This window comes from Phalacrocorax carbo, chromosome 6 (genome assembly GCF_963921805.1).
Source record: "Phalacrocorax carbo chromosome 6, bPhaCar2.1, whole genome shotgun sequence".
Taxonomy (NCBI): Eukaryota; Metazoa; Chordata; class Aves; order Suliformes; family Phalacrocoracidae; genus Phalacrocorax; species Phalacrocorax carbo.
In genome coordinates this window covers 30347209-30373891 of record NC_087518.1, presented here as the reverse complement: position 1 = coordinate 30373891, position 26683 = coordinate 30347209, and the positions used below count along the sequence as shown (strand labels likewise).

Below are 26683 nucleotides of genomic sequence, written 5' to 3'. Positions count from 1 at the left end.
GTGCCTGGTATTCAGGTACGTGTTGGTTAGACAGTCATTTGCTGATGCCTGTCTTGTCTGTAACTTCTGCAATGAGGCTGCCACTGTGGGTATCAGTCAAGAGGATGAATTTTGTTGCATGCTGTAGGAAGCCGGCTGCGATCAATAGGCAGTTTTGTATTAGCCCCTGATACTGCCTCTTGATTTCTCATGAGCTCATCGTGGAGTGGTGAACTAAAACTGAGAGATGCCAAAACGTGTTCCCTGCCTCATTCAGTTTCTTGTTCGCCTGTCCTTCACCTTACCCGTGCCTTGGTTGGTTGGATTTCAGTGGAAAAATTCTGGTCCTGGGTCTGTTCAAAGGCGTACGTGTGTTCTGGTTTTGCTTTTTTTACTCACTGTTTGATAATAGCCATGAGGCTATGTGTTTCTGAAGATCTCCCGTGTACGGGGGCTGGAGGTATTTGCCCTTTGGTACAAGCGGAGTGCACCGATACTGCCTGATGTTGTTTAACCTTATATTATCTTAAGCGTTGTATAATGAGGCAGCTTGATTTGTTAAGACTTTGTGATGGTGTAATACAATAATAATTATAAATCTTCTTATTGTCTGAAGAATCTTTAAATACTACTCTGTCCTGGGAGGTACTTCATGTGTGTTTATTTCCAAGAGGCACAGGCTTGGATGAGCAGTGTTTGATATTAATCATGTTCATTTTGGGGTGGGAGGGCAGGAGCACTTTGGCACTAGTGCTTTAGGTTGTAATTTATGGGTGTGACATCATGCAGTAGATAAGCTTTTATGGGATCTGCCATGTAAATTATGGCCTTTGTTTATATACGTGCAATTACTTGTTTTGAAAATCCATGCCGTAGAGTTTGCTTAGTAGCCTGTGCTGGAGCTGTGAATAAGAACGAGCAGAATGTGCTTCGATTGTGCAATATTGTTCAGCAGTTGAAAATATTTCGCTTTACCTTGTGCTCGCAGCCTGCACCAGGTGTGAAGTTATTACGCTGCATCTGCACACTGTGATATGTCTTGTACGGTAGTTGGCTGTGAAAGCAGTGGCCAGGCGCTCTTATTTTCTTCTTTCTCCATTACCTATTTCATTTCGTTTTTTGAAAGAAGGGAAGTGCTGAAATGAGTGATTTCAACTAATCCGGGCTGGAGAGAGCAGCTTGGTTATTTAAGGCTGCTGTAGTTTGTTATGTAATCAGATTAACAAAGGTTGAAATGATCATTCAACTTTGGGTAAACAAATGATATATATAACAACATGGATTAGGGTGACTCTTCACATTGGAGAGACGTGCTGCAGTTAATGTATTGCAAATACTGGACAAAAACACAATGAGTGGACACAGCAGCGTAGCAAATACATTTTTGGTAAACTTGGGGATTGTGATGCACTTACTATTGATCGTCTGTACTCCTGTGGTGCATTAGGTGCTGCCCACATGCATGGGCAAACTTACTTTCAGCTTCCTTTAGCTGACAAGCAAAGGCCTCGCCAAATGTCTTTGTGCACAGCCTGATCGTGCTTGGGGTGCTGTGCAGGCTCGGTGCTAACTGGAGGGCAGCTGCTGGGGTTAGGAAGATGACCAATTCTCAATTGGAAGCTTTTTAAATAAAATTTAAAAAAATATATAATTCCAAGCACGTTTGCTGAAGCTGGCAGCCCCTCAGCTGGTCCATTATTAGTTGGCTATTTTTTCTTGTTGTCGGGGAAGCAGCATGGCTGCAGGAGAGATTTTTAAGGCTTTTCTCCCTGAATCTGCACACAGAGGAGGCGATGACGTGTGTGCTGCGTGGCAAAGGTCAGCGCAGGCACTGCTGGTGTATCAGAGGTGAGACCCCGCCAGGAGAGACAGGAGCCGATATAGAAAGGGGAAGGTGGAAGCCTGGTATGTGGGGGAAGTAGCTGGAGCCCAGGGAGGAGGGGGAGGCATATATTGGCATTATGGCAGGGACCTCTCTTGTGCGTCTGTGCACACAGTGCCTTGCTGCTCGGACCCCGGTCTGTGGTTGCAGAGCGGTGATCTCATGTGGGCTCTGGTGCTGTACAAGTGGGACCTCACTTTAAAAATACTATAGCATGAAATATGCTCACTGTTATTATGGAATGCAGTGGCATCAGGTCATTGGGGGAAAGGGGGAATAACTGACTCCTGACAGTCAGGTTTCTGGAGGCCTTCGTATTGGCATGGAGCCTGAGCCCTTCCAACCTTCCTCTCGTTCGGGAAAGGTAAGGTACCCTCGAGGATCCTGCTCTTCTGTCCTTCAGCATGACACGATGGAACAGCACTATGTTTTGGATACATATGCAAAAATACTCCGGAATGGGTTTTTTAGTGTAATTGTTACTTATTTCCATGCTGCCTCTGTTTAATTCTACATAAGCAGTCATATAATTGTAAAGGGATTTCAGAGGTGCTTGCAAATATCTGTCACTGCTACTGGCTCATCTTTGTGCTGTATAAAGTATTTGTGACTAGATGTACACAAGCACATTTTGGGTATACTGGTATCTAGAGAGTTACTTTTGGAAATAGGTAATATTGTTCAGGCTGTATTCTTGTAGGATGTTCAGAGAGGAGGCAGTGTGGAATGTGATATGCAATCAGTAATTTTAAGACTGTTTCTTTTACTGGTACGAGTCTACTTCAGCTCCGATTAATTAACAGGTTGGTATCTTGTCTTCAGTTTTGTGGACTGAATAAGAGCAGTCGTTCTTAGTCAGACTAGAGATCTGTCTCGGTCAGTATCTCTTCTGGTGGGACTGCTTGCAGGTGTGTAGGAAAACTGACTTCAGGGTTCTCCTCCTCCTGGTAAACCCTTCCAGCAGTCATCTCTCTAGGAAATGTTTGGGCTGGAAGCTGGTCCACTGAGGCTGTTGTGTTTAATAGCTGCTGATGAATTGTCTTCTCTGAAAAATGTCTCATTTGTTTTGAAAACCTTTATGGCATTAGTGTTCAAAACATCCTGTGTTGGTGAACTTTGGGTATAATTGTGCACTCTGAAAAGGATTTTACTTTATTTTATTTGTTTTATGGCTTGCCATTTGAAGTGCCTGCCCTTCAGATTTTTATCTGAATTCTGGAAGACTATCTTTTTAGATTTTTACGTGGAAAAATGTTAACAAGTCTTAGAATGTATATAAAGATAACTGCTATATGTTTGCAGTAAGGTATGCTCCCAGCCCCATTTACAGTCACCTGTCATAGATATGTCCAGTCACAGCTGTAGCATTTACGTAACTGCATGCAAAAAAAATGTTGAAATACAAGAAGTGATGTGATTTCTGCAGCTATACATCCTGCATATAGACTGCAGTAAGTCTTGATTCAGAACGACTCAGACGACAAAAGAGTTGCTGTATCCAAAGAGTGACTTCAGCAGTGCTGTTTGAAGTTCTTGCCAAAGTAAATCTTTGCAAGGTATCTGGTGCAACATTAAGGGGATATGTGGGGATCAGAATTGACAAATTATATTAAAGACCTTGAAGTTAAGAAATACAGATAACAAAAAGTGCAGCATCATGCATTAAAAACAATGTGTTGGTCCCTGAATTGTTCTTCAGGTTAGCTTTCAACACGCCATCCCAGACCATTTCAGGAATAGGTGGGTGTTAAAAAGCTGTGTTGTAAATTCCACTTTTCCTTTGTGTGGCAGGGAAGCAGGATCTTTTGATGGTGAATTGACCTACAGTAATTGCTTTTATAATGGTGTCCAGGAGTCCGTCTGGGTTACAGGGGCCATTTGGATTACAGTTTGCTGTACTAGACTTTGGTACTGGTGGTAACGGCAGTTATGTTTGGTGTTTTAAAAGAAGCTGTCCAAAGTCTGGTAAATTATTTATTATTATGGCAGCTTCTGAAATCCTGTTGATAAAAATGGGTAAAATTTTCACACTTTTAAAGCAAACAGAAAATCTTCATCGTGTCATTTCTACTGTTAATTCCACCCTTAAGCCTGTAAAACTCATTATCAACGTGGGTGGAATTTCAGCATACTGGTTTACAGGTGGGATAATAGTAGAGAGTGACCAGACAAACGCTTTCTGTTTGTTTTAAAAATAGAGATGCTTACATAATGATGCTATACACAACGACAGAACATGCATATGGATAAGATCTCTGCATTAGAGTATTAATCCAACAGCATCCCTTGTCTGCTGTCACTTGCTTCAAAGGAAGGTAATTCTGGAGTGGAGAGATGCCAATGCCAAGTGATTTAACTGGAGTATTGGTCCAGTCCTGAACCGCCTTTAGGCAGGGGTCTGGGTAAGAGGTTTGGAGAAATAGATTTTTAAACCACTATGAGCTCTTAATTTGTTATCTGAAGCAGGGAAAACCATTCTTTCTCTTTTGTGGAGTGCTGTCTATCTGTGTTTTAAGTTGTTTGCAGAGATTTGTCGCTTAACATGTGGCATGTCCTTAGTAAAACTGAGGCCCCGTTTTGGGGAGTGGAATGCTATTGCTAATAAAAAACTCCCAAACAAGTAAGCATATCTGAAAGCATCAGGATTGCATCAGGGTCTTTCCTCTTGCTATGGAAGTAGCCTCAGTTTGTTTTTCTTCTGCCTCTGTATCTCTAACAGAAAGTAATAGACTTTATCCATCAGGTTTGGAAAAAGATAAAAAGTAAGTTGAAATACGTATTTAATAGGAAAATTTTTCCAGGATCTATATATACAGGTGTGCATTTTCCCAAAAGTGTGTGTTAGGCGTTGAGGCCGTGACTATGTTGTTGCTAACCAAAATTCTAGCCCCAAATGTATCTGTAAATACCATAGCCTCACCCCTTCAACTCTGTGAAATGATAGGTATCTGGAATAACTTCATACATCAGGACATGAAAGGACCTTGGTAAGCTTTTGCTTTTATAATAAACAAGGAAAAGTTTCTCTAAATTGCCCAATAGAGTTTATCCACACAAAGACAGCTCTTTATTCGGTGAGGGGGAGTGACTTACCTTTTAGATGTTTGTCCTTAGGATTTTTATCTCATCCTATCCCAAGTTTTATTAATAAAAGCAAAACAACTTTAACGTGATTATGCATGTTTGGCGGACAGACCTCTCTGTTTTAGAGTCGTGCCTAATTAAATTTGCGGAGCCTGCGCAATTTAGGATATTGGGCAGGGAGACTGTTTCAGCAGGAAGACATGGAGGAAGGAACAAATTGCTCTCCTTCCCTTTCTTAACGGTGACAGCAGCATTTTCTGTGAACTTTGCAGGTTTGTAGGTGATGTGGTGTGCCATTCCTGGGGAAAAGGGCTTGCTGAAGTTTGCCTTTCTGTTTGGAGAATTCCTTTTAAATGACTGTTCAATAAAGTTCTGAATATCAGATATTTGCACATCCCCACTAGAAGACAGTCTGAGGAAAGAATTGGCCAGTAAAACAAAACAAATGCTGTCTTTTTAAGGGGGTAACGGGCTGTAAGCCCATTTCAGCTTTGAGGGATGACTAAGATGTTTCTTCTGGCAATACCCAGTTTGGATCCTGCTGCTTAATTTTGTCTACAGGCCTGCTCATCTCAGGTGCATCTTAAAGGGAATGCAGCTGATGTGCATTAAACGTACTGATAAAATGTGCAGGAGTTTTGTCTTTTGTTGCAGATGGATTTATACAGCACTCCGTCAACTAGGAAGCTGCCTTCAGCAGCAGGGTGTTCTCTGAAGTAGGATGTTTAAAGATGTGGTTTGGGCTGCTACGCGTGGTCAGCCATGTGATGCTGAAGGACGGGGTACTGTTCCTTTTCTTCCAGTGCAGTTGCGCTTGTTACGTGCGCACAGTAGCTGTGGTCTGGTGGATGCCCAGAGGCTCAGCTTTCTCTTTTGAGCCTTTATTTTTGCAGGAATCTGAAATAGCAGAACCAAAGCTGCTGAGTAAGCCAGACTGAGTCCAGGGGAGCAGATCTGGCAGCTCTCCCCTTCACCTACCACAGAAATGCATAGAAGACAAACTCGTATGAGTACGTCAGGGACTTGTTTCGTTAGTGGGTGAAAGAAAAGCCAACCAGGGCTTTCTAATACCGTCTCTGTTATTTTTACCACTCAAAGTTCTTACAGACATAGTTATTTTTTCCAATGATTTATGTTTCTAAATTACTACCTAGTTTTCAGGTGTGGAAGCCTATAATTTAAAAGTGTCTGGCCAGTGCTACTGAAATGCAAATCAAAACCTCCCAATGCAGAAGCTTCTGAGATAATTTCTGTTGTTTTTCCTCTGCTGGAAAAAAAAAAAAAAAAGAGAGGAAGCGGTATCCGTTCTGCTTTGGTCGTGTCAGATAAGGTGTATCTTTGAGATTAAAAAGTCTTGATGCTTGTGGGAGGAGGGGAGTGCTTCTTTTGTCTTTTGTTGCAGCAAAGGATACTAATTAACCACCAAACAAATTGGGTTTGGGGGAGTTTGCCTTTGCTATCACAGTGAAAATGTTTTGTGTGGAAGAGCTGTGCAAATTACACCCGAAGGTATTCACATAGAGATAAATCAGCCCCTGGCTGCCCAAAATCTTTCTGTTTCAGTCTGCAGAAATATGCCAGGAAAGCTTTTGAAATGGCAACAGTCAGTCTGCATGTTCTGGAGCAGATTGTGTACCGGAGACCGCGGCACAGCCCTGAGCAAAGACGTCAGCAGCAAGGAGTGACTGTCATCCCCAACACAAACAGACAGACTCCATCAGTGTGACAGACCAGCAAAGAGTGATGCAACACTAATGGGCAGATCATTATGATTGTCAGCTCAGAATATAGGGTTTGTTTGTTGGTTTTTCCCCAGCGACAGGAGCTGACTCTGAGTTGGATTTTCCTATAACTAGCATTCTGCATCTTTGACGTTTTGGCAAGAGTGAGACTATTTCCTTAAAAAAAAAAAAAAAAAAAAAAAAAAAAAGGCCTCAGGCTTAGTAACAGCATTTAGGTGAATAATAAATGCTCGGCCTTGTGCATATACATTTAGTTGTACATTTATTTGGGGACTTTTACAAGCATAATGGAAAGTTATGCACTTGACTCTTCATTGAGTTGCAGTGGGATTTGGGGACTTAATTTCCCTAAGACTATGAAAATCCTGGGCTTTGTGGTATAAGTTTTGGTTGCCTCTACACTTCCATGCTAGTCTCTGAGTCTTTTTTAATCCACAGCAAATGCTTGGGTGCTACAACAATAATAGTTTAAAAGCCAGTGATTTGAGAGAGAAAAAAAGCTGGAGCTTCTTAAATGTGTGGGGACTGGATGAAGTGGGATTGATTGGGCATTAGGCAGAAATTTGTGGGTAAGCCCAGTCAAGTGACTGGCTGGAGAGAAGTGGGGTTCATGAAGTCAAAGTCAGCCTGATCCCCCTTTGGCTGAAGAAGTGACATCTTTGTGACAGCAGTTTTTGCCTGGCCTCTCCCACTGACTCCAAGTAGCTGTCATGGACTTTCCCTGCAATTGTTTGGTGTTCTGTGAACTCATGCCTTAAAAAAAGGCTCTCAAAGTGAACACCTTTCTGGAAGGTCGTTAGAAATTTAATACTAATATTTAATAAGGTTTGTGAGTTACATGTAACACAAATAACAGTGCTGACAATGCTTTTCAATTATTCATTTTTTGTGCAGTGTGTTGTTGGTCATTAAGATGGGTTGTCTATGCAAGTGGTTCCATAAAATGCAAATTGTTAGCTTCTATGTGGGTCAGAAAACATTGCATACTTGGTGTAACTCTTGTAGTTAAATAGACTTCTTTGTTAAGCAAATAATTTAATCACTGGTTACTCTTAGCAGTGTCAAAAACATACATGAATTCTTGCTGAGTGTAAGTAAAGCGTTTCAGCTTTGAATGATGACTGCAGGATTTGGCTTAAAAGCTATTTTTGGGCCACAGGCACAGCCCAAAGCCAGGGGACGTACATGGCTCCGCTCCTGAAATGGCGTCAGGATGGAGGATGACTCAGTCACCCCTGCAACTTCCTTGTTGCTCCAGAAAGGTAGTGATTTATTGCAGATTTGTGTCAGCAGTAAATAGCTATCCACCCGGCGCTGATTCAGCTGCTTCAAAAGTGGTAGTTAAGGATGTGCGCCCCATCTTTGCCTACTCGGTCCCTCCCAGCTCTCTTCCCACCCATCAGCTGCGGAGGGCGTAAACAAAATGCGTACGTAGCCTTTCCTCCCCCATACTTTTGACTGCTGGCCAGGTGGTCCACGTGAGGCTGAGAGCAGGGATCTTGTTCTTGCAGATAGATGCACGGTGCATGCCAGTGTTGAGATTTGGATGGTGTTCCTGTTGTGTCAGGGAAGATTGGCTGTGCAAAGCCTGCGGGGTTTGGTCTTCTGAGGGCGCTGAGGTTGAAGCAATAGTAAATGTGGTAGAATCAGCACATAGTGACATTGCTGCTGGGTGAAAAATTGGTCCAAACCCTTCCAGGGCCTGCGTTGGCCTTTCTTTGTAAGGCAGCAGCACAGGAACAGAGCAGAGTACAGAGAAGGAGGTGAAGTTCACAGAGAACGTTCATTAAGTGCATCAGGTTGAGGACTCTTGTTTTTCTGGGGTTTATGGTAACTTGCAGTACATGAGGAGGAATTTCTTTGCTCCTGTTACGATTAAGGAGAATAAGGCAAGTAGTTATTTTACTGCTGGCTTTCCCCTCCTGCCTGCCCTCCAAAAGAAACCTCAAGGTACAAAAAACCCACCAGTCTAAACACCTGATTTTGAAATAAAGCACTCTATTTCAGATATAGGAATGATTCTACTGATGTCAAAGGACTGTGATGGAGAATAGCATCCTAATGGTAATACCTCCTCCCTTCTCTTCCACCCTGCTTTCCCAAGAGCTACTGCTATCCTGGGAAAGCACATGAAGAACCCACTTGCTGTTTCTTGCCATCACAGCCCTTATCTTTTTAGTGGAGGGTGAATACCAGGATAATCGTTGTGTTCCTGTATTTTTTTGCCTTAAGCCAAATGCAGAAGAAACAACTCGCTTTTGTGGGGCATTTTTGCATTGGTGTATGCTTTGAAAAGACACATAGCAGGCTGTTGTTGGCCATAATCAGTGTTAGCCACTTCCCGAGACGTGGCCTCTCCCAGGGAGGGGGTAAGTTTTAATGTGGCACTTGTGAGAGGCAGAGGTGGGACGGAAGATCCCGGGTGAATTAACCATGCCAAGGAAACTATCCCCAAAAAGTCTGCTGTGGGTTTGCTGAGCATGTGAGAATAGCCTTGCTTTTGATCTCTGTCATGACTCTGAATATCCTCAGGAATAAAAGCCACAAGTAAGAATAGAGGTGGCCCTGAAGACTTGGTTTTGCTTTGATGGTTGTTACCTGGTGAATTGCGCTGTCCTGTTTGCTGGTGGATTCTCTCAAGGAGTAAATTGGTGACCTCTGTGCTTTTCCAGGCATTCAATTTCCCATTCCTCTGGTACCTACCTATAATCTTCCATTCTTTCTGTTTACCTGCTGCCAACTCCTGTGACATCTCATGAATGTGCCTGAACTGTGTTTTATATGGAAACAGTTTTATTGCTTTGAAAATGCTGAACACAGTTGGGTGTAAACAAAAAGTAGCATGTGAGCTTCATGGATCTGCTGCTTCTATGCCAGTAAAGTCAAACTCTGTGAGATAGGCTTGGTACCTGTAAGGTCTGTTCCAAGTGGAAGCTGAGGTAAGGTGCTGACGGTGGGAATGCTGATCTGGTCTCAATATCAAGGGGAATAAACAGTGTCGAAGGAGACACAGGGACCTTTCTGTATCATCAGACTGCACGACTGGTTTTATATCTTGATTTGAATGTCAAAGAAGAGACGGAAAACAGAAGATGGGAGTGACTTTCACCCTTAAGGTAATGTATGCCTCTTGGTGCTAGGGATTGCAAGCTGGTTTACCAGTCTCTTGTTCACCATTCCTGTCTGGTCATTAGCCAGCATGTCTAGTAGGTTTGAGTGTTTGATTAGCCATCGGAGGTACTCTAGCACAAAGTTTAAAATTGATGAAAATTACAGTTGTCTAAGGTGCTGTGTTCGTTGTACTTGCCTGAAGATTTAACAGTATACTGTTGCTGCTGCATGTATCTGCCTTTAGCAATTCCCCTGGTTTTTATCTTATTTGCTGCTTAGTTATAGATTTATACTGGAAAGGCCTGGATGAAATGGGTGCCCACAAGGAAAGTTTTAGGGAATATTGGGAAGAAGTATAAAGGGGAACAAGCATGCACCAGCAAATCAGCTTCAAAGCATGCAGTAAGGAGGAAAAAATGTACATGCTTCCAGATATTGCTGGAATAGGAGAAAAATGGCATGGTGTACTGATTGGTGCACTAAGGTGGGAGCTTAATGCCCGTTCAGGCTCTTTGCAGCTGTGATGGTATCTTTGTGACATGCAGTGTTGTAGGACTCTGATGTTGTTCTGTGCCTTGTTATCAGAAAATATAAAACCAGGTTCCTTTTCTCAGCTTGTTGAGCTTTTTCTCAGCAAAAAAAATGTTTTTATTCTTTTCTTTTTTTAATAGAGTGAAATCTGGATTATTTTTCTAAATCCCCTGATCAACCTGAACCTCAGTAACTTAATGCTGTTCTCATAACAGATTTGCTTTTCAAATACTATTTTTAAGTACATAGTTATGAAGAAGAGTATTTCCTATGGCTGTCTATGACAAATACTAACACTCCCAGTTCAATCCTGGGGCTGGGGTGTCCATTGCTATTTCCTGATGGTTCTTGTAGCTCTTCTCTCCCCACTTGTGCAGGGTGAAGACAGCGCTGATTGATTGCAGGTTTATATTGCTAATAACTATAAACAAGCAATTCTGACTCATTGGTCACGGAAGACAGAAGTACAATCAAATATTGTTGCTATGTTAATTTGTTTACATATAGGGAAATTATGTAAATATCAGTGCAGATTAGGTTTAGCCCCTGTGTGTGCCTGCATTCAATACCCTGGGGCCAAAACTGGGTACTGTTGAAGTAATGGAGAATTTTCCTCTTGAGCTTAGTAAGTCTAGGATTTAGCTTCTGAATGTTTAGAGCCACAATGGTTTTTAATGCTGTAAATGCCGTAGAAGGATTCCTGTGATTTTACATTACCATTAAAGCCATAGTCCCAGATATGTGAAAGGACAAAATAAGCTGAAAACACGTCTTTTAGGCTATCTGATTGCCATCTTTAGAAGGTGTACAGCTCCCCTGTGCACCTGGCTTTCATTTGTTCCCCAGCCTCCGATCCCCACTGCCCCCTATCCCTTCCTGCAGCCCCTACCTACCTTGTACAGACTGGAGCCTGCAGGCACCTTGGGTTTAGCATGGACTGAAAACTAATATTGAAAAAGAAGTTCAGAGTAATGGTTGGCCACCCTGATGTCCAGCAAAGGAGGTATTGTGTGGGCATCTTTAGGGGCTTTCTCTTAGCAGTGCTGTGCAGGTGGGGTTGGCTAACTCTTTGTTTTTGGGGTAGAAGCAGAGCCTGGGCATGTTTGTTGAATCGTTACCATCAAGGGTTGGTATCAATAAGCCAAGAAATGGCATGGATAGCAGGAATAGTATGTCTGTTCATAAATGTATTAAACAAGGAGGTGGCAAGGTAGAGGGCTGGAGGTGAAACGTGAAGAGCTTAAGCAGCTGATGGCACAAGGCTGGAAACATGAGCAGGAGAAAATGAGACGCTGACTAACAAAACCAAAAGGCACTTGCTGTTGAAAAGGAAATTGTGTAAGGGTGCACACGTGCTTTTGCGTTACTATCTCAAGGTGTGTGGTCAAGGGGGCAGAAATGATCAAATCCTTACTTCTCCTGTTCTTCATATGGTGTGTATTATGAATAAAAGCTTTCTTAGAGGCTCAGAGCCAGAGCAGTTTTCTGCAGGTTGCGATGCAGGATGCTGGCCTTATGTTGCTTTTCCTTTTAGAGGCGGCGGTGCAAGTAACGAGTCTGTCAAAACGAGAAGGACAGAGCCTGCTTGCCAGCAGTGGGCTGTAACCAAGGGTGGCGGTGCCACATCCTAAAGCTGGGTCTTGGGCTGGTCACCCCCTCGTGCCAGTGACACCCCAAGTTCTTGAGGGAGGCATGGAGTAGTGCCTGGCTCTTTGTGCACCCTTCTCTTTTAATGGGTGAGATATAGTTGGGCTGTATGCAGCCAGGAAATTCGCCAGTTGAATGCTGCTGAGCAATATCACTAGCTGTGGGCAAGGGAGAAGAGAAAGGAAAGATTTTGATCTCCAGTTAGGGTTTTTCTACACCACTGAAACATTAAAGATCAGTCAAAAAGCTTGTAAATATTCCAGTTGTGAACTGCAGTGATTTTGCTTAATATACTTCACTGATTCTTCCTGTTGTCTTTTCCAGGTGGAAATGTTAATACTCCACTTAGGAGCAGTATCTTTTCTGATCTCTGGCTGCACTTGTCGTTTATTTCCCAAACCTTCTCTCTTTCTACCACAAACCACATAGATAACTGGTTTTACAGCAAAATAATAATCACTTATGGTAGTTCCTTAGTTCTCAGCAATGCTGGTTTGTACTCCGCAATTTCAAATACCGACAGACAAATAGACAAGTGCACAAAAGGCAAAGCAACAGCTGCAAGAAAAAAAGATACTGTATTTGATTAAAATAAATGTCACCATGGTACCTTAACTGTAGCTAATCAGGAGTGTGTCTTTTGGGGGGAACTAAGGGTAAGGATGACGTTTTATGGATGAGCCTTCGCTTGTTGAACCTGGGATGGAGCTCAGTGGAAGAACCCATAGGCTTATCATGGCACTGACATACTGTTGGGAAGGAGGGGGCAGTGGCTGACCCTGCAAACACTGGCTGTGGAAATATGTCAACTCTCAGGACTTCAGTACCTTTACTAGTTAATGGTCCTGCTAACGTGCCTCCTTTGTAGGATCAAGGGTTGTTTGTATTTCTGTTTTACGTCTACCACCCTTACTATCCTGTGTTGCGCAGCAGACCTGCAAAACCCAAATCAGCATGAATTTCTGTGCAGTTTCATGTTGCCACTTGTGTTGGCACAGTGTACTTGACAGTGTATTTGGCAGGACACCAAAGAACAGGAGCTATCTTGCAGGCCAGCAGATGTAATGGAGGTAAGGCACTGTGCCTGCTGCAGTAGGACCTTGTATCAAAGACTGTCAAGTGCTTTAGTGCTGGTTTATAGTGAGGAAGTTCACGTGGGTAGTATCTGCAGAGACCTAGGCAACATAGAAGTTGCATCATGGGTTTCTCTTCTTCATTGGTTTAACATTTTCAAGAGTTTCTAAAATATATAAAATGCTAAAAGTTTAGGCTTAAAAAAACTTGTTCCTTGGTTAACTTTACCTGTAACTCAAAATGATTCCTTGATTATGGAGCTTCCTCTCACCAGCACTAACACACATTTCCCGTTTCAGTTTGCTTTCCTTAAATTTCCCCTCACCACATTACTAATTGTGTTATGCTGGCCCAAGGAAACTCTGGATGAGATCATGTGTCGTTCTGGGAAGCACAGTTGTGACTTTTGGCAAGGAGGTTGGCTTCCCAAAGCTCACAAGGTAGAGGGGAGTGTCCAAAGGTGAGTGGGGAACAGGGAAATGGACAGGAGAGCCTGATAGACAATCCTGTGCTGTGATGATTGATCCATATTGACTTGCTGTGTTGTATTTAGTACGACTTCAGTTACACCTTGGATTGAAGAGGAAAAAGTTGTCCCTGTAGTTGGGTTGGGGTAGGAGAGGGCGTTACAGGGTGGTTTCACTGTGTACTTGATCTGTACTCCTATACCCTTTCCCAGGTATCTGCTTTTGGGTTCTGCTGGGTGCAGGATGAAATGAACCATTAGTCCAACATGATGTAGTTGTTTAGCATAATTCTGTGTTGTCAGCCTGTCTTGAAAGTCAGCAAGGCTTGTGTGGGCACGGGTGTCTTTGCAGAATGGCTTGGGGGTCTGGGAGGTTCAACTGCAGGCTACCTGGAGAAGGGATTGCCTCTCTATTTGTTTCTGTACATCCACAGCTGAGCTTATTGGATAGCAGCAGTTGTGGAAAGCAGAGGAATATAATGAAAGTTGCTGTGAAATTAAAATTTAAAAAAGGCCTATTTCTGCCATGCATATAGGGGTAGAGGGATGGAAAGATGGAGCCGTCTTTTTGCCTGTGCTGTGCTACCTGTCCTTTGGTTTCCTGTACATGAAATGGTATGAAAATGCAAGCCACTTCTACGCAGCACATGGGGATGAACGAGTAAAAGCTCAGTGAAATTGCAAAGTATTTTCCCTGTTCATAAAAACGAGCAACTGTTCTGTTGGGTTGCAAGGGGAGGTGGCCTATCTTCTTTCACAGTGTTTTTTTTTGTCTTCTTCTCAGATGAGTGCTAAAAGAAGTGCTGGTATGTTTGCAGTCTCTAAGGAATGTTGGATTATCATCCGTTAAGGGACTGACTGTCTAATTGAAATAGTGGATTTTGAGCACTATGTTAGTGCACTTGCTCCTTGCGTGTTGTTACTCAGTGACTATGGTATATGAACGCTTGCTTCTTGGAAGTACTTGCTCGGAAAACTCTTTTTCATGTTTATATACTTAATGATTTGTTTTGGAAAACCCCCTTATTTTTAGTCTCTCTTAAACCAGTAGAAAGATTAATTTACTTTTAGACTTGGTCACTTTTTTTTCTTTTAAGATTGTACTTTTTTCCCCGCCAAGGTCTACAGGTAGCATTTTTTCCCATGCTTCCTGCCTCCTCGCCTTACGCACAGCCAATCAGAATACTATTTTTTTCCTCCAAATTTAGCATTTACAGTCAACTAGCAATGTATTCTGTTCTCCATTAGAGTCCTCCCTTAGCTGAGGACAGCATATAGTGACAGAAATGATTAGCCAGCAGCTTTTTAGGCATACAGGGTTTGTAACGTCTAGCCAGCTGAAATGCCTCTGTTCTTTAAGATGAGTGAGAGCACCGCAGGCTGTGACCGCATGCCATCCTTCAAAGTCCCCTCCTCAGTTTTAATTGCCACTAGACCTGGCTGCGGTTTATTTTCAGTTTATATGACAAAAATATAGGTAGGATTTGTGGATTCAGAGTCGTGCCTTTGTGCTGGGTATACAGTTGAACAAGTGTGAGTTTAGTGCATAGTTAGAGCTCTGCAGTTTCTTTTCTGTGTTTTTTGTCGTTCAAACAAGTTCACATCAGGCGTTTGTTTTGTAAATTAATGCTTTATAAGCTAAGTAGAAAGTCTTTGTATTAATTTGATATGAACACAAGCAAAAACAGAGAACAAAAGACAAATGCAAACATATAAGAAAATACCTGTAATGAAGGTTCTCCTTTTGTGAGTTGAAAGTGAATTGAAAACACTCATTTTATATATATATATGTATCTATAAATATATATATGTGTGTGTGTGTGTGTATACACACATTTTTTTTTTTTACCACAGAAACTACTGCATATCACTTGGTAGTGATATAAAATGGTGTTTGACTGGGTATCGAAGTCAGTGGTGGATGGCCATCTCTGTGCACCACTGGATGCAGGTTTGTGGCTGCAGACGCCCATCCCGTTTCTGCTGGTCACCTGTTACCACAGGACTGTGCAAAATCCTGTGGGTAAAATGACTTTCACAAAGCACTGAATGCTGTGGTACCCATTTCACTGTTAACACTACTTAGTCACGGTATCTGCTGACGCAAAAGAAATTATATACTCTGTGCAGATGTGAGAGCTGTAATAATATAAATGCACATGCTTCTAAAAAGTAACTCTAATCAAAACCACAAGTGTCCATGACCTAATATATGTGTGATAACTGAAGGTATATTTGCAATATCAATAATTATGTTTATTGCAGATTTTCAATAAGAGCAGTGTGTATGAAGATACAGTAGGGCAGATTGCAATGCAGACCAGCTGCCCAAGCGAGTACCCAGTGTCCCCTGATGTCCCTGGGGTTTGTGTTGGTGACAGGCAGAGCCACTACCTGCGATTGCGAGTTTGGTACCTTTTGTGTGTTCTGAGTTAATTAGTGATTTATGTGCAAATTGAATTTGGTTGCAATGATTACTGTGGTGTCTGTGCTTAAGGAAGTGTGTACAGGTATGTAAAGATTTTCGGAGAAGCAGGTGGGTGTAGCACACGTAGGCCATGGCAGCATTAAGTGCCGGGCTTAGGTTTGGTTTCTGCTGGCTCCTTTTGCTTTTCCAGGTGCACCAAAGATTTGCCTGCCCTTAACGTTCACCTTCCCCCCTCTTTTAAACATGTTAATTGACCTTTAGCCAAAAGATGGTGCTGCCGAACCCTTTAGACGTGAAAGGCATTCTAAACGTTCACGCCTTGTATGTATGCAAGCACTTTGTCTGGGGTGATTTTCAGAAGTGTAAAGCACTTCTGAAGTGTAAGCAGCAAATCTATTTCAGCATCTCCTGTGGTCTGGAGCTTTGAAACCCGTCCTGGTTTTGGTGTCAGCAGTTGCCCTGCTCTCGGTGGTTTTCCTTTCTCCTTTGTCAGCTTTCCGAGGGAGCAAACTTGAAGCAGACGGGGAAGATAAGTGGAGGCTGAAATGAATATTTAAGCACTTCTAGACTTATTTCACCAACAAATAAAACTGCTGCTTGATTTCTGTGGGAGGAGCGTATGCCAGAGCCTTGCTAAATACTCCAAAAAAAGGAGCTGGAGAATGTTAAACACAAACCCCACAATGTTTGATGGGAGTTCATTCTGTTGTTTCAGTAGTGACTCATCTCCAGAATGATCCATCCACTTCACGATGTATACGTGGGGGGAAAAACCACCCTAACAAAGGTCTCAGAGCCACCTATGAAACGCAGTGTCCTGTTCAATTATTAGTTAAAGCATCTGAGTATCTTAAGCCCTTAGGCAATTTTGAGAGTTGTGCTGGCAAAAGATGTTTGTGGTCAAATCTTGTTCACTTTTTGTTAAACATCCTATATTTTTAAGAGCGTGGGATGAGAAAGAAATGATAGGTGTGATTTTCTTTTTCTGGATGGGCAGGATTGTTTTTGAAACCTCAGGGGTTGTTAGGATGTCGCTTTTTCCTTTATGTACGTTACATCTTTGGCTAACTGACCTGAAAATTAAAGATCAGCATTTCAGCGCGTTTGTTAAATGCTCCGCTTCCCGAGGCGGCTGTTCAGAAAGCTGAGGGCTCCCATCTCGATTTTCTTCCTGCCCCTACTCTTCGTCCTCTGAAGGCAGCAATGAGTACAAAGACAGGAAAGGGGAATGATAAAGTGTGGGAATAAAGTGAGTGCTGAGTTAGCAATGCCAGAAGGAAATGGCTTTCTGACGGCAGCCTTGCTTCTGGCGAAAAATAAACTGGAGGTGAACTGACTTAAAATACTCCTGAAAATGGAGTTCTCTCGTCAAATTTTTCTGTGACATCTTTCTACAATTTTTTTAGTGCAATAAAGTAGAAAGAATGCCATTGTATTGACTGGATACTGGCAGTAGTGTTTCAGCAAACAACTACACAGTATATATGAATTAAATTATCCAAGGGCTTGTTAGCAGATCATCTGCATGCAAAAAGAGAGTGATGATAGTCGTGGAAACTTCTTAGAAATCAAGTGAAGGACTCTGTCTCCTGTATGTTGTGCTTCTGCATGTGAAAGCTGCTGCTTTTTCCTTCAACCCTATTTTTTTTTCCTTTAATCGTTCCCCAGATATTGTGCAAATTGATGGAGTGAGATATATATAAATATATTAATAAGATTCCTTCATGGAATTGCTAGAAAGATAGAACTGTATTATGTGGCAGAATGTAACATGGGATGTGAAAGCCTGTTACCCCTTTACTGCCTTTCCAGAGCTGCAGAGCCTGTCCCAGGAATCTGGGGGGACTCTCTTGATTCATCAGATGTTGCATGTGCTGGCTGGTCAACGCAGATGCACCTTTGACTTCCATGTGGCACTAACATTTCCCCCTTCAAGAGCAGTGTAATGTCGAGAACAAGCAGCGTCCTTTGGGTCTCTCTGTTCAAATGAGTTGATCCATAAATCAAGAGCATGATGGTTAATGAGTCCACCGTGAAGGTTTGGTGGGGCGGAGGGCACCTTGTGAATGCTGAGAACAGTGTCAGCCTTGGTCAAGGTTCTGAGGAAACTGAGACAGGGCTACCTCATAAATTTTTTTGCTGTTTCTGGTTTCACGTTTCAACTGGAGAAAAACCCATGAGTATAAAACTTTTGGAAAAGGTTGTCTGGGTGAGAATAAACTGTACTACAGCAATTCCTTTCTGAAGGGAAACATTATCTAGGGATCCTGCTCTAGGCTTGTTTGCTGTGAGCGCAGTAGGTTTATGTTCTTGTCTTCAAGCAAGGAAGAGCCGAATTACAAGGTATGGGCACCTGTGTCTCTAAGCCTTCAGAGTTCATGGTGGAATAATGAGCAGTGAGAAGGGGGAGTATTTAGCCAAAAGACTTGGAAGTAAAGCTGCTCAACATATGTCCCTTCTGTCTTTTGATGTTGGTCTTGTCCCGTGCAGAAGATTTCCTAAAGATCTGAACAGTGATACAAGCAGGGCTTATTTTAGAAGCAGCATGGTAGAAATCAGGGTGAAGTGTTGTATTCAACTGCAGTCTGACATATTTCAAAATAATATATCCTAAATAAGAAACATTGTCTAACAAAAAGAAATTAACTATTGGGAATTATGGTAAATGTATGGGAAGCTGTGAAATTATTTATTAGGAACAGTGTACCCTCTGGGTTTGCAAAAAGAAGTTCTGGTTTTAGCAACAGAAAGCTATATTTACATGAAGATCAACATGATTTAATGGTTACCAACCGATTACAAGGGAGCTTTCTTTAATAAAATAGCTGCCAGTAAAAATGGAGAACATTTGGATTGCCTCATTGAGAATTTATATTACTTGAATTTAAATAAGTGTATCCCACTTTGTGCAGAAACTGTAACAATTTGTGCCAGGTCCTTATCATCAGCTGTGGAGAAGATTGAGTAGTGGAGGCAAATTCAGTATTTTCCTGTACAACCCCAGGTTTCCATCTCTTGGCCAGGGTACTGAGGCAGGGTGCCTTTTCTTCTCAAATTGTGGATATGAAGAAAGCCTCCAAAGCCAGTCCCCTTCCCGCGGCGGGTAGTGGCAGATGCGCTTTGGAAAAGGATTAGGTGATTGTTACTTTTTGTTTTCCTTTTTCTTGTCATTGTTTTCTCCGCAAAAGATGTCTGTTGTTTCTGAGCAGGTCTTTTCTCCTTGTCATAGTTTTTTGTTGTTGTTTTGAAGGACTTAAGATAACTTTTTTCCCTATTTTCTCTTAAGAAAATTTAGTAAGCTGTCCAGCCAATGCTTTTGTGACGTTCATAGATCACATAAAATAGTGGTTCAGCAAAACCATCCACCACTGAAAATACTTCATCTATAGAACAAGTTGTTTCTGAGAAAAGTTGAGTAATGCTTGATTTGATTTTGTTTTGTTTTCCTTTGGTTTCTTGGCTTACAAATCAGTGCTGAAAAATACCTGCCAACTGTAATTATTTTACTGGAAGCTTAATTCATGGTCTAATTTTACTGGAAGCCCGAAGGGGGGGAAGAGACCAGAGCTGGAGAATGGCATCTGATGTTGAATGATGGCAATGTCAGACATACTTAAGATAACAAACTTGCTGTTAATAAAATAAACATACAATGCTGCTTTTGGCCCAACATGGTGAACGGACTCTACAGAATTACTTGTAGCAAGCTGGCCATTTTGTTGCTGGTCCAAAAGCCTTTGCTGGTGGTTTTGGTCATCTTTCACCAGAACCTCTTGGCATGTGTGTGACTTCGAGCCCTCAAGCTGGTTGTGGTTGAAGTGTGTGTGTGTGTTAAGTACTTTGGCTGAAAAGAAAATCAGTGCTACTCTGATAAGGAGATTGAAAGTATTAAGTTGTTTTAAATAGTAACGTTCCTTAGTGAGATTCAGGTTTGCCATTTCCCATTGTAAAAAAACTCACTGTCGTGCTGGTATTTCTCCATCAGGGAATCTCCTGAAGCAACTCCAGCATTTCCAAATGGGTCTGCTAACACTTTCATTGTTCAAGTTTTCTCTTAAGATGGAGAGAAAGGAAAGAGACTGGGGCGGGGGGTAGGGGAGGGGAAAGGCAAATTTTTGGAGTGCATCAAGCCAAAGAGCAGGCTGTGCAGGAAAGTATTTAATTTCTTCCACATTCTTGACTTACTTCCATGGCTGGAGCATCACACACGTGCAGGTACAAAGAGGTAGCTTGTTGTGACACAGGTGAGTTAACACCTGATGGCTTTGTGTCAAGCAAAAAAAACCCAGTGATTTATCTTCGCACCCAAGAGGAATGATATGAGAGGAAGTATCTCTTGTTCTTATAATTGAGTTTTCTTGATAAAGTTCTAGTCATCCCTCTGCAGTTTTCCTTCGTGTGTTCAGGGTGAGCTGCATTCATGTTGTGGGTTGCTTCATTGAAAGATCAACCCCCCATTTCAGACCCCCAAATCTTTCAGTTAACTTTCATCAACAGTTTATGTAGGAAGTGCGCCTTCTGGTTTTGTTATCCATCACAAAAGCACGTGAGGAGATTAACTGTGGTACTGATACTTGCAAAATATTTCTGACATTAGGCAGATGATAAAGGATTCATGTTTCAGATGTGCTTTGTGTGAAGTGTTTACAGAGCAGAAGGGTTGTAGCAGGAGCAGTTAACTTTGTGTTTTAATAGTTTAGGCAAAAATGTTTGGGAACAATGCAGTAGGAAACTATTCTGATGGTATTCTCGGGGGCAAAAAATCAGTCATCCAGTGTGCACTGGGCAGGACAGCGATGGGGCTGGGCACAACTCCGTTTAGTAGTTCACCATGAGTATGAAGAAGGATGAATAGGTTACATGGGGAAAGGAACTCTCTCCTCCCTCACCCACTTTTTCTTCAGGGGAAAAAAACCCAAACCCATAGTTTTTTTTCAATTTACCTATTGAAAATAAACTTGAAAGGTATTTATAAACCCTGAGGTTTATCTGATTTGTCTGGTTAGGCAAATCAGCAGAATTTGTTTGGGGAAGGAGGGTATCACTGCCTTTCTTTTAAACTTCAGGTAGAATCTTTAAAATTAGAGGTTGCTGCAAATCCCCTCCAGCATATTTCATCTAATTTGATATTTACGCACTGAAAGCCTGTCTAGACTCTTACCAGTTGTGTTTATTACATACGGCGTCAATCACTGCATGTCTCTCCTTGTCAGTTTGTATATATAAGATTCATCCTGATCCGTCTGCATCTCCCTTTCCCCTATAAAAAGCCCCCCAAAAGGCATACCTCCTTTTCCTCATAAAACCACTTGTGCGAGGCACCCTGCAGTGTCCAAGGAACCATCGTGTCTGTGAGCATGGTACGTTTAGCTGATGTTACAGACTACATGCGTAGACCTCAACCGACTGGATCTGCTTTTATAAAAGCATCTTTCAAGCTGAGGGTGATTCATTGCGATGAGGGGCTCAAGGCTGATCTATTTTAATCTGGAACCTGCTGCAATTATGTTTAGTTGTCTGTTTGCCCCTACGTAAAATGGGGATTGCGATACCCTCCATCTTCTGAGTGGTATCCTCCATCTTCTGAAAACCAGTCTGATGCCTGAAATGAGCAGCTTTTTATAAGGACTGGATGATAATACTCAGTGTTTATTGTTAAATCTTTTTTGAGTTTTCTGGTGGGTTCAACAGAAATAAAATGAGTTTTAATGAAATTGTTAATTGTCTTCTGTTTGACCTTGTGCTAGCATTTGTTTGTCGTCTTTTTATACTTAAATAATAGGCTTCTTGGAGGAGATTGCTCTTGCTCCGTGTTTACGCAGTGTCCAGCACGGTAGGATTCTTTCCCATGCTACTCCTATGTACTATGGATATTTAAGTAATAATGAAATTGCATGCAGTGCCCTCTTGTCTCCTTACACAAACTGCTTTAAACCATTGAACACCTCCTTTCACCTGTCTTATCTGAAACCCTGTGTATTGTGTGTAGAATTGTTTTGAGCCTTTCAGAGCTCTCTGCTGCCTGTTTGGTAACAAGAAGCACTGTTTACTTACATGCCAGTAAATCCTCCGTATTAAAGAGGTGAAGAAGCTTTCTGTGTTCTGAGGACTTCAGCAAAACTTGAACAACAATTTGCCCCTTTTCTAAACAGTGAAGTGTTTACTTCTTGTCTAAATCTTACAGAGACATCCTTCGCAGAACATGTGTTTAAGAAAGAGGTGAATCCAAAATGTGTAGACAAGGGATTAAAAAGTCAAATCCCAATTTGGAAGGTAGATATGTTTATTCTCTATGTGTTCACACTTGTTTACAATAGATGCAGCATTTGGGTTTTGTCTGTCTGTTGTTGCTTCTGGATGTACTTTGCATATTTAATTAACTGTTTCGCATTTGAATTATTCCCCAACAAATTCTTGCTTCCCATTATTGGTCTCTTTTTCTTCTGCTGTAGTCTGAAACTCTTCCTTTCAAGTACAAGAATTAAGCAAACTCTGGAGATCTTATTTCTGCACATGTTTGTGAATACAGACTTCACAGCATTAAAAGGCTGAACAACTGCACACGTTTCTCAGTTGGTTCCTTATTAATTGTATGAACGTCAGTCCTTCTGGGGCTGAGTACCACAAAATGGAGCGTGTTGTCCTGCACACCCACCTACAGGCTTGTGCAGGAGCTTTTTTAAATTTAGATATCATTGACCTGCCTGGCGCTGCTTTTTCAGATTGCCGTCTGTAGTATTGAAATGAAATCTCTTACAGCCAGTGCATTTGAATTACACAAGATGCTGGTTCTCATGAGTGGCTGAAAGTAAAGGCTGATAGTGAGAATTATTTTTACATATATCTACATGTATCTTTTTTCTTTTTTCTTTTCTTTTTTTTTTTTTTTTTGAAAAGGAAGTATCTTGCTTTATTTATAAAGAAAACACATGCACATGAAAGGGAAATATTTGCTTTCTGGAACTGGAAGCCTACCAAAGCGGTGATAATTGTCTTCATTGACTTTTTTTCCCCTCTGATTGGAAACAATACAATTTTTTTTCTCTGACTGTGTTCAGATTATGCTCTGTGAAAATTACATTGCCTTTTCTTCCTGACCCATGGAAGAGCAGATTTCCCTGATGCTCATGTGTTTTCCCTGTCCTTTGCTGCCTGTCTCTGTCACAGCCTTGGGTGCAGTTTCCCATATCCATTGCTTCTTGGTGCTACTATGCTGTGTGTTTGATGATCCTGGTTCCAGCTGTGCGGTACAGGTAGTTCATGGTAACCATTCTTGTTCGTACGAGGGACAGGACATTCAGAGCATAAATTAATGATCCCGACTAGCCTGGTATTAGGATTTCCCAGTGCAGGCTGATAAATGTGTCACTGTGACCTGAACGCAGATCTCTGTGCATCTTCATCTGGAGTCATTTACAGCTCATGAAACTGAACTCACTGATTTAAAAAAATAAAATATGTAAGGTGATAAGGAAGGGATCTAAGAGGAGGTGTCTTCCCACCTCTCTCCAGGGAAGGCATCCTTGTAGTCTTGAAAAAGCTGTTGGCCAAAACTGTCTTGTGTTTCTAGAGTAAAATGAAGAAGAGCCAGGATGGCCTTGAGTCCTGCCAAGGATGCACAACCCTTCCTCAATTACAGATCATCTTTTTAAGAGGACTTCCCTGCAATAAAATGCTTCTGTAGTTTTTAGGTTAGTAAAAAGCTAGAGTTAAGATTGGTGGAATTTTCTCATCACTTGGATTTTAACGTTGCTGAATTACAATAGCATCTATTATTAAGTACGCTTTTACAGCCTGGAGTAATTTTTCTTCACTTGTAGAACATGTATAAATACAATATTGTCATTAATGATGAGTGGAGTCCTAAATTATCTTCATACACTGTCAGAAACAGTTAACTTTCATTTCAGAGGTCTGATATTTCTTTAGCAAGAAAATAATTGAACAGTATGGGAATATGCGCCCTCTACATACTGACGGGATGCCCTGTTGTAAAAGAAACTCAAGCGTGTGTTAAACAGCTGCAGGCAGATGTATTTTTTAATTTCATAGAAGAGCTCATTTGAATGTTTTCCCAAGGGAGTGCCACTTCAGTGAGCGTGGTGGTTGACTTGTAAGAATTAAAATGCTTCTGTTGGAAAGGAAGCCCTGCAGGATGTCATGTGAGCAGGAATGTTAAAAAGTGTGTGTGAATATTTGAATTTTTTGGATACAGATTTGCTGTCATAGTAAAGTTTTGGATGAGGCAGAAAACTAAGGTAATCCTTGATCATGTGAATAAAAGTACAGTAATGGGTGTTTTTGTAGTCTAGGCCATACTTCTTTTTTTAGAAGTTTGAGAAACTGAAGGTGAATCTGTTTTGCTATGTATTTCTTACCATTTCCTTTGCCAAATAAACATTTTAAAAGCTATTAAATAGATTAATATGCTGTCCTCTTCCTTGAATTTTATAACCTCTGCTATTTCAAGGCATACATTTTCAAGTGACTCTGAGGCTTCTGCTTCTGTGAGCATTTGGGATACAGGAAATATTGAACCCCAAAATGGTGTGTGTTTGTTTGGAATGTTTTGGGGTTTGTTTTGTTTTGTTTTTTTCTTTTTAATTAGAAAGTTAGTAGTATTTTCCTTCCTCTCCTTTTGTTCACCAAACCCCATTACTGCTGGCAGCAAACACTCCTTGCTTGTGCTTAGAATTCAAACGCCACCGTCGCGGTTCCTGAGTGGGCTCATACCCCAGCTTTTGAAGTAGCTTCTGGAATTTGAGACAACTTTTACTTTGTGATTTCAATTTATCATTGTCTATGCAGAACTTTTATTCCCTGGCCTGCCTTCCTGTTAAATGTTTGCTTTTCACAGCTCGAGTGCCTCTGGCTCTGTCATTGAAATTACAGCTGTTTTGTAAGGGGAAGAGGTTGGTTTTGTTGTGGCTTTTTTTTCTGAAAAACAAATTATTTTAAAAATTGGATGATGTGCTGAAAAATTCTTGTATGCCTCATATGCAATTATATCTGCATATAGGGCAGACTAGTTAATCTTTATGGAATCAGAGCTTACTATATCAGCTCTGAAATCATATTTATTTACAGTAGAAGTGCTTTCTTAGTGCATTAAAAGGTTGTATTCCTTACATGTTAGCAGTGATAGCAGATATGGTCATTATATTCATGGTAATTGTTGACTATATAATCTCACACTTTTTGGCTCATGAGAGATTATTTATAAAGCATAATGAATAAACTGTACTATCATGATGCCTGGTAAGTATTATTTTTTAAGATGCTTTGTTAAAATGCTTTTTACTTAGTCTGCTAAGTCTACTTTTATTACGGTTTACTGTTGGCATTACAGTAGCATTAACACCTTTAACTGCTCCCCAGCTCTTTGCTCATCTTCAAGACTACTTGGGATTTTACAAGCCAAACAGGACGTTATACTCCTGAAGAATTTCTACTGCAAGTTTTTTTTCTTGGCAGAAATCCAGCTTTTCCGTAAAAATTATATCTGCACTTACACAATGAAAAAAGCTACACATTTTTCTTGATCTTTTTGTCCAAGTACTAATTATATAATTTGTATAAAAACGCCAGACTTCAAATGCAGCATGTTGCCATTTTAAAGGATAAACCTAGTTTACTATTTTTTTGAAATGTTCTTTAAAAAACCTCATAAGTGAACGGGTCTAACATGTATATGCTTCTGTAAGAACATCGTTCCTAGGATAGCCAAATCCCTAAAGCTTTAAGCCTCTCTTTGATCCAAGGGATTAGTGGAGATTTCCATTTTTGCATGGCAAATTTTTGGGCTGTTAAGGATGCATGGAGCAACCATGTTTTCATTGGAGAAGTATCACGTAGGAGTAATATTGTTCCCAGTCCTGCTCTGCATGCGTGGTCCTCTGCACTGCTTTGCGCAAGCCGTTTCAAATAGTTTTGAACGTTGCTCTTGAACTCAGAGGAAACCCCTTTCGCTGTTTAGCCTGTCTGTTTGATGACTCAAGCTGCCACCTGCAAACTGAGCTAAGCGTTCAAGCCACTTTAACGCTAAGGATTTACGATGCAGCCATTTATGGGGGTCAGTGCTAGTCAAAGACCTTTGGGTGGCATCTCAAGGAAACATATCTTGTGTCACAAGATTGGACTGGAGGATCTCTGATGAAGGCAAGTTTTTTCTTCCCCTTCGGTGAAACATTTAAAGTATTTTTGGGTAATAAAATTGGTTGCAAGGGAAACCATAGAATAATTTAGGTTGGAAAGAGCTGTGAGATCATTGAGGCCAACCATTAACCTAACACCGCCAAGTCCACCACTAAACCATGTCCCTGAGTGCCACATCTACATGTCTTTTAAATACTTCCAGGGATGGTGACTGAACCACTTCCCTGAGCAGCCTGTTCCAGTGCTTGATAACTCTTTGGATGAAGAAATTTTTCCTAATATCCTTACAACCTTGAGTCCTACTGGACTTAGTGGACTCTCTTGCCCGTGCTGTGTTAGAAGAGGAAAGGTTTAGGTCTGGTGATTTTTTGCAGGGTATACAGACTTTTATAGAAAAAGTTCACCATGAAATAACCCATGCTATGGTTAAGTGTGCTTGGTCTCTTGTCACATACCTGTGAGGATGCCTCTGGGAGAATGGTTTGATCACGGTGAAATCTATGGTGAGAAAGGCTGCAGAGACACCATGAAGGGGATTTTCAAGTGCAAGGAGAAAAATCAAATGTGAAATAAGAAGAGATGT

General features: G+C 41.4%; 1 protein-coding gene across 1 annotated transcript in view; it reads left to right on the top strand.

Annotated features, from left to right (window-relative positions):
- The window catches only part of C6H1orf21 (chromosome 6 C1orf21 homolog), a 131249-nt gene that overhangs the window by 1139 nt on the left and 103427 nt on the right, over nt 1-26683 (top strand). The gene's annotated exons all lie outside the window — the stretch shown is intronic.